The sequence below is a fragment of the Penaeus vannamei genome, chromosome 29 (assembly GCF_042767895.1).
Source record: "Penaeus vannamei isolate JL-2024 chromosome 29, ASM4276789v1, whole genome shotgun sequence".
Lineage (NCBI taxonomy): Eukaryota > Metazoa > Arthropoda > Malacostraca > Decapoda > Penaeidae > Penaeus > Penaeus vannamei.
In genome coordinates this window covers 1,209,536-1,217,035 of record NC_091577.1, presented here as the reverse complement: position 1 = coordinate 1,217,035, position 7,500 = coordinate 1,209,536, and the positions used below count along the sequence as shown (strand labels likewise).

Genomic DNA, 7,500 nt, shown 5'->3' with positions numbered 1-7,500 from the left:
TGTAGTAGTAGTGGTGGTAGTAGTAGTGGAAGTTGTATTGGAAGTTGTAGTGGAAGTAGTTGTGAGTAAAGCATAGGATGAACAGTGGAAAATAAAAAGGAAGGAAAATAAAATAAAAAAAAAGTAGAGAGAAATGAGAAAAGATGATTGATAAGATATGGAAGAGGGAGAGAAGGGGGAGGGAGACAGGAGGATAAGAGAGAGGGGAGGAGGAGGAGGGGGGTAGAGAGCGGGGAAGAAGAGTTTGGGGGTGGGGGGAGGAGTGAGGGAGGGAGGGAGGGACAGTCAGGGGCAGGGGCACAGGGGGGAAGGGGGGGGAGGGAAACAGGAGAACCGAGAAAAGGTCGCGCGACAGGCGCACGCGCGCGCTCGCCTCGCACGGCCTAGTGAGTGACGCGCGCGTGTGAGGGCGGCGAGAGAGGGAGAGAGGGAGAGAGGGAGAGCGGGAGAGCGCGCGTGTGCGTGTGCGAGAGAGAGCGCGAGTGCATTCGTAAGTGTACGTGCGGGAGCCGAGAGAGGAGGACGTGTGCACCGTGCATCTCTGCCGGCGACGGGGCCTCCGCGGCGAGGGTCCGAGACGCTGCCGCCCGGGATCGGCGAGTTCGGGACAGACACCGGGCACGTGGCTGTGAGTGAGGGGGAGGGGGGAGGGGGAAGGGGGAGGGGGAAGGGGTCGCCGTGGGGAGGGGGCCTTTTTATTGGTTGTTTATCCGTGTGATTGCGGTATTTCTTGTTTGGTTTTCCCCGTCCTCTCTGTGCGTGGCACTCTCCTTCCCTGATTTGGTGTTATTTTTTTGTGTGTTTGGTCTTTCTTTGCTTTATTTCTTTCTACTTTTTTTTCTCTTATTTTCTCATCTTTGTTCCGTGTCACTCTCTCCTTTGGATGATTTTCTCGTTTCATTTCTCTCACTTCTCTCCGCACTACTTTCCTCTTCTCCCCTCCCTCCCCCTCTCTCTCTCTCTCTCTCTCTCTCTCTCTCTCTCTCTCTCTCTCTCTCTCTCTCTCTCTCTCTCTCTCTCTCTCTCTCTGTCCCTCTCTCTCTCTCTCTCTCTCTCTCTCTTATATCTCACTTTCATCCTCTGTCTCTCTTTTCCTCTCTCCCTTTCTCGTTTGCCTTCTCCCATCCCTCTCCACTTTCCTTCAATTCTCCCTTACTTTCTCTTTCTCCTTTTTTTTCTCTTTCTCTCTTCCTCTTTCATTTTACCCGAAATCCGAAGCTTTTAGTGTATCTTCGTGAAGCGAAATGACAGCCGTGACAAGCAAGTGCAAGCAAGACACGACCTGTTCGCTGAAATAAAAAAGAGAAGAAGAACAGGTTTCATTCTTTCGTGTTAGAAGAGAGAGAGAGAGAGAAACAAGAAAAAAAGAAATAGTTGGTTGACTTCTCACTGTGCCTCTACCTTTTTTTTTCTTATTTTGTTTGTTTATTTATTTTCTCTCTCTTTCTCTCTCTCTCTCTATCTATCTCTATCTCTCTATCTCTATCTCTTTTACTTTCTCTCTCTCTTTTACTTTATCTCTCTCTCTTTCTCTTCCTTTCCTTTTCCTCCCCTTCCTTCTCCTCCCCCCTTCCTCCTCTCCCTCTCTCTCTCTCTCTCTCTCTCTCTCTCTCTCTCTCTCTCTCTCTCTCTCTCTCTCTCTCTCTCTCTCTCTCTCTCTCTCTCTCTCTCCTCTCCCTCTTCCTCTCCCTCTCCCTCTCTCCCTCTCCCTCTCCCTCTCCCTCTCCCTCTCCCTCTCCCTCTCCCTCTCCCTCTCCCTCTCTCTCCCTGTTTCATATTCCTCGCCGTATGACAAGTGGTGCGTCCATGCAAGTTCCTCCTCGGACCTATCCCCCCCCCCCCCCCCCGCCCCCCCCAAGTTTCAGGTGTGTGCGCAACAGGTGTAATTCTACACGCCGATTAGCTTTTTGAAAGACGGCTAAGCAGGTGCACGAACATTTGCTTTAAGGGACAACTATCTGCCAGGAGTTGAAGGCGTGGCGGTGGTTTTTAAAGGAGTGTATTCCTAGTGGGTCGAAGAGAGGGAGTGAGGGAGAGAGAGGGAGAGGTGAAAGAGAGACGAAAGAGAGAGAGAGATTAGGAGGAGGAAGAGAAGAGAGAGAGGAGAATGAGAGAAGAAAGAGAAAATATATATATATATATATATATATATATATATATATATATATATATATATATATATATATAGAGAGAGAGAGAGAGAGAGAGAGAGAGAGAGAGAGAGAGAGGAGGAAGAGAAGATAGAGAGGAGAAAGAAAGAAGAAAGAGAAAATAGAGAGAAGAGAGAGAGAGAAATAAACGAAAAAAGAGAAAGAGAAAGAAGGAAAGAAAGAAAGAGGAGGAGGAAGAGGAGGGGGAAGGAGAAGAAGACCCACAAGATACACATAGATTCGTAAAAGAGTAGAGCAGTTGCTCAGGTGTGACACGGCGAGGGTCGAGGGAGTGGGGGAGTGGGGGAGTGGGGAAGGGGAAGGGGAAGGGGGGGGGGCATATAGGATAAAACAAAAGCACGACACAGCTTTTTTTTTTTGTCTGTTTTAATCGGTGATTTACCTAGGATGACCCAGGTTGATTTAGGCCCGTGGAAATTATGCAAATGTAATAAGGGTTGAAAGTCGATAATGATCATCAATCACAGCTCTAAAGCCAGGTGAGGGGGAGGAGGGAGGGGGGAGTGAAGGAGGGAGGGAGGGAGATGAGAGGGAGGGAGGGAGGGAGGGAGGGAGGGAGGGAGGGAGGGAGGGGAGGATGGAAGGTGAGAGGGAGTGAAGGAGGGAGGGAGGGAGATGAGAGGGAGGGAGGATGGATGGAAGGTGAGGGGAGGAGGGAGGTGGGAGTGAAGGAGGGGAGGAGGGAGGTGAGAGAGGAAGAGAGGAAGTGTGGGAGAGGTTGGGAGGGAGGAGGGGAGGGAGGATGGAAGGTGAGAGGGAGGGAGGGAGGTGGAGAGAGGAAGGAGGGAGAGGTTGGGAGGTAAGAGGGAGGATGGAAGGTGAGAGGGAGGGAGGGAGGGAGGAAGGATGGAAGGGAGAGGGAGGGAGGGAGGGAGGGAGGATGGATGGAAGGTGAGAGGGGAGGGAGGGAGTGTGGGAGAGGTTGGGAGGGAGGGACGGAGAGTGGGGGAGGTAGGGAGGATGGAAGGTGAGAGGGAGGGAGGAGGGAGGGGGAGTGAAGGAGGGAGGAGAGGAGATGAGAGGGAGGGAGGGGGAGTGAAGGGAGGGAGGGAGGGAGATGAGAGGGAGGGAGGGGAGGATGGAAGGTGAGAGGGAGGGAGGGAGGTGAGGGGGAGGAGGGAGGGGGAGTGAAGGAGGGAGGAGGGAGATGAGAGAGGAAGGGAGGAGTGTGGGAGAGGTTGGGAGGGGAGGGAGGATGGAAGGTGAGAGGGAGGGAGGGAGGATGGAAGGTGAGAGGGAGGGAGGGAGGTGAGAGAGGAAGGGATGGAAGGTGAGAGGAAGGGAGGGAGGGAGGGAGGGAGGAAGGGAAGGATGGAAGGTGAGAGAGGAAGGGAGGAAGTGTGGGAGAGGTTGGGAGGGAGGGAGGGGGAGGATGGAAAGTGGAGAGGGAAGGGAGGGAGGTGAGAGGGAGGGAGGGAGGATGGAAGGTGAGAGGGAGGATGGAAGGTGAGAGGAAGGGAGGGAGTGTGGGAGAGGTTGGGAGGGAGGGAGGGAGGGAGGATGGAAGGTGATAGGGAGGGAGGGAGGTGAGAGAGGAAGGGAGGGAGGATGGAAGGCGAGAGGTTGGGAGGGAGGGAGGGAGGATGGAAGGTGAGAGGGAGGGAGTGTGGGAAAGGTTTGGAGGGAGGGACGGAGTGGTGGGGGAGGAAGGGAGGATACTAAAATCACCAATAGGTGCGTGTTCTGGTGACACTAGAATGGCTACGACCCAAATTATGACGATTTAATGAGATAGTCATCTGTGGGGAAGCGAGCGGGTGGGCGGGTGGGGGGGTGGGCGGGTAGGAAGTGAAAAAAAAATTGAAGGGAAGTGAAGGAACAGTTAGAGGGAGAGTGTGGAAAGAGAGAGAGAAAAAAAGAGAAGAGAGAAAGTTGGAGAGAGAGTAGACAGGGAGTGAATGAGGGAGGGAGGACGGGGAGAGAGTGAGTGAGAAAGAGAAAGAGGGAGAGAGAGAGAGAGGGAGGGAGGACGGGGAGAGAGAGTGAGAGAAAGAGAAAGAGGGAAAGAGAGAGGGAGGGAGGACGGAGAGAGAGTGAGGAAGAGAAAGAGGGAGAGAGAGAGAGGGAGGGAGGACGGGGAGAGAGTGAGTGAGAAAGAGAAAGGGAGAGAGAGGGAGGGAGGACGGAGAGAGAGTGAGTGAGAAAGAGGGAGAGAGAGAGAGGGAGGGAGAGGGGACGGGGAGAGAGTGAGTGAGAAAGAGAAAGAGGGAGAGAGAGAGAGAGAGGGAGGGGGGACGGGGAGAGAGTGAGTGAGAAAGAGAAAGAGGGAGAGAGAGAGGGAGGGAGGACGGAGAGAGAGTGAGAAAGAGAAAGAGGGAGAGAGAGAGGGAGGGAGGACGGAGAGAGAGTGAGAAAGAGAAAGAGGGAGAGAGAGAGAGGAGGGAGGACGGAGAGAGAGTGAGTGAGAAAGAGAGAGAGAGAGAGGGAGGGAGGACGGGGAGAGAGTGAGTGAGAAAGAGAGAGAGAGAGAGAGAGGGAGGGAGGGAGGGAGGACGGAGAGAGAGTGAGAGAAAGAGAGAGAGAGAGAGGGAGGAGGAGGGGGAGAGAGAGAGTGAGAAAGAGAAAGAGGGAAAGAGAGAGAGGGAGGGAGGACGGAGAGAGAGTGAGAAAGAGAAAGAGGGAGAGAGAGAGAGGGAGGGAGGACGGGGAGAGAGTGAGTGAGAAAGAGAAAGGGAGAGAGAGGGAGGGAGGCGGGAAGCACTGCTATCACATCCCAGAAAGGATATCCTGTCGAGTACCCGATAGCATTAAAATATCAAAACATGCGCGTCTTTCTCCCCAGCTCTCTCTCTCTCTCTTCCTATGGGATTCCAGATGCGTATGTTGAGTTTTTTCCCGTGTTTGTACATTTGCATCCGTCTGCGCGGAAACACACACACGCACTTCTGTAAACAACACAAACGCACACGCACACACGTACGCACAAACTCGCATTCACATTCACATACTCTCATTCTCACTCTCACTCTCTCGCACACACTCTCTCACACACACATAGCACAAACTAACATTCACATTCACACACACTCATTCTCACTCACTCTCACTCTCTCACACACACACGCACACATACACGCGCGCATGCATATACCTCAGCTGTAAGTTCATGTTTGCATGCCTGTTTTTTTTGGTGTCTATCTTTCTGTCTGTTACTTTATCTACTGCTCTCTATGTCCTCGTTTTCTCTCTGCTGTCTGTCTTTGTCACTGTCAGCCGTCCGATCTTATCTGACCAGAGAGTCTATCATTTTCTCTTTGCTCGCACGTCCTGTCTGTCTTTGTCTAATTCTATGTCTGTCTTCCTCTCTACACGTGTCTGTTTGTTTGTTTCTGTCCCAGTCTGAATGTCTTCCTCTGTATCTCCTTCCCTGTCTGTTTGTCCTTCTACCGTCTGGGTGTTTTTGTCTGTCTCCTCTTGTCTGTGTGCTTTTCTGTAGCCCGCACTCAGCTGTCTGTCTGTCATTTGTCGATCCCCTCTGTCTGCATGTCTTTTTATGCGCCGCATTCACTGTCTGTCTGTCATTTGTCGACCCCCCTTGTCTGCATGTCTTTTTATGCGCCGCACTCACTGTCTGTCTGTCATTTGTCTACCCCCCCTGTCTGCATGCATGTCTTTTTATGCGCCGCACTCAGCTGTCTGTCTGTCAGTTATCGACCCCCTCTGTCTGCATGTCTTTTTATGCGCCGCACTCACTGCCTGTCTTTTATCGACCCCTTCTGTCTGTGCATGTCTTTTTATGCGCCGCACTCACTGTCTGTCTTTTATCGACCCCCTCTGTCTGCATGTCTTTTTATGCGCCGCACTCACTGTCTGTCTGTCATTTGTCGACCCCCTCTGTCTGCATGCATGTCTTTTTATGCGCCGCACTCACTGTCTGTCTGTCATTTGTCGACCCCCTCTGTCTGCATGTCTTTTTATGCGCGGCACTCACTGCCTGTCATTTATCGACCCCCCCCTGTCTGTATGTCTTTTTATGCGCCGCACTCACTGCCTGTCATTTATCGACCCCCTCTGTCTGCATGTCTTTTTATGCGCCGCACTCACTGTCTGTCTGTCATTTATCGACCCCCTCTGTCTGTATGTCTTTGTATTCACTGCTCTTACTGTCTGTGTGTCTTCCAATCCCCCGTCTCTGTCTGTCGGCGCGTGTTAACTAGAGGTTGATAAACACCGTAGAAGGGGAGAACAAAAGAGTGATTTATCTCCGGGAAATGCTGTTGCTAATGAATGGTAATGGGCCTCGGAATCTGATTTATGGCGAATCGGGTGATTTTGTAATTAATGGCACCGTATTAGTAATGGTTATGGAATTTAATGGTTCGATGGGGGGGAAAGAAGCAGATGGATGGGTGTGGAGGCTGGACGGAGGGAGGGATGGTGAGGAGGGAGGGAGGGAAGGAGAGGGAGGGAGGGAAGGAGAGGGAGGGAGGGAAGGAGAGGGAGGGAGGGAAGGAGGGAAGGGGGAGAGGGAGGGAGGGAGGGAAGGGGGAGAGGGAGGGAGGGAGGGAGGAAAGAAGGTGGGGGAGGGAGGGAGGGAGGAAGGGAAGGGGGTGGGGAGGGAGGGAGGGAGGGAAGGGGGAGAGGGATGGTGAGGAGGGAGGGAGAGAGGAAGGGGGAGAGGGAGGGAAGGGAGAGGGAGGGAAGGGGGAGAGGGAGGGAAGGGGCAGAGGGATGGTGAGGAGGAGGGAGGGAGAGAGGGAAGGGGAGAGGGAGGGAGGGAGGGAAGGGGGAGAGGGGAGGGAGGAAGGGGGAGAGGGAGGGAGGGACAAGGGTAGAACAGGGAAGGAGAGACAAGGGGGAGGAAGGAGAAAGGGAGGGACAAGGGGAAGAGAGGGAAGGTGAGGAGGGAGGGGGAGAAGGGGAAGGAGGGAAAGGAGGAGGGAGGGGGAGAAGGGGGGAAGGAGGGAGGGAGGGATGGAGGGATGGAGAGAAAGAGAGAAAGAAAGAGAGAGAGAGAGAGGGAGGGAGAACTAGAGCGCGAGAGAAGACATCAAACTAATTAAATTTTAAGTACCGGTGATTAGCTCCAGTGTTTTTATTCTGTACTTACTGTAATGACTACAGGTAATAGCATTTGGAGATGAAAAATATAACGGCTCGATTTTCTCCATTCTCGCTCTCCTCTTCCTGTTCATTTTCATTTCATTTCCCTTTCCCTTTTCGTTTTGTTCCTTCGTCACATTCATCTCCTTGTCCTTGTCTTCCGTTCAGTACTTCTCATTCTCTGTCTTCATCATCATCTTCAACGTCACTAACACCATCATGATCATCATTATCACCACCATCATCATCATCATCACATCACCATCATCATCATCACCATCACCAC

At 52.5% G+C, this 7,500-nt stretch overlaps 1 protein-coding gene across 5 annotated transcripts in view; it reads left to right on the top strand.

Moving 5' to 3' along the window:
- Positions 1-7,500, top strand: part of Csk (C-terminal Src kinase) — a 296,171-nt gene that overhangs the window by 204,409 nt on the left and 84,262 nt on the right. The window contains exon 1 of one of the 5 annotated variants that reach the window (XM_070142741.1): positions 418-712. The exons of 2 other annotated variants lie outside the window; for them this stretch is intronic. The gene's annotated coding sequence lies outside the window, so the exon portion shown is untranslated. Of the gene's footprint in view, positions 1-417; positions 713-7,500 lie in introns of those variants that run through there. 2 more of the 5 variants (XM_070142742.1, XM_070142743.1) reach the window with 2 other exon arrangements.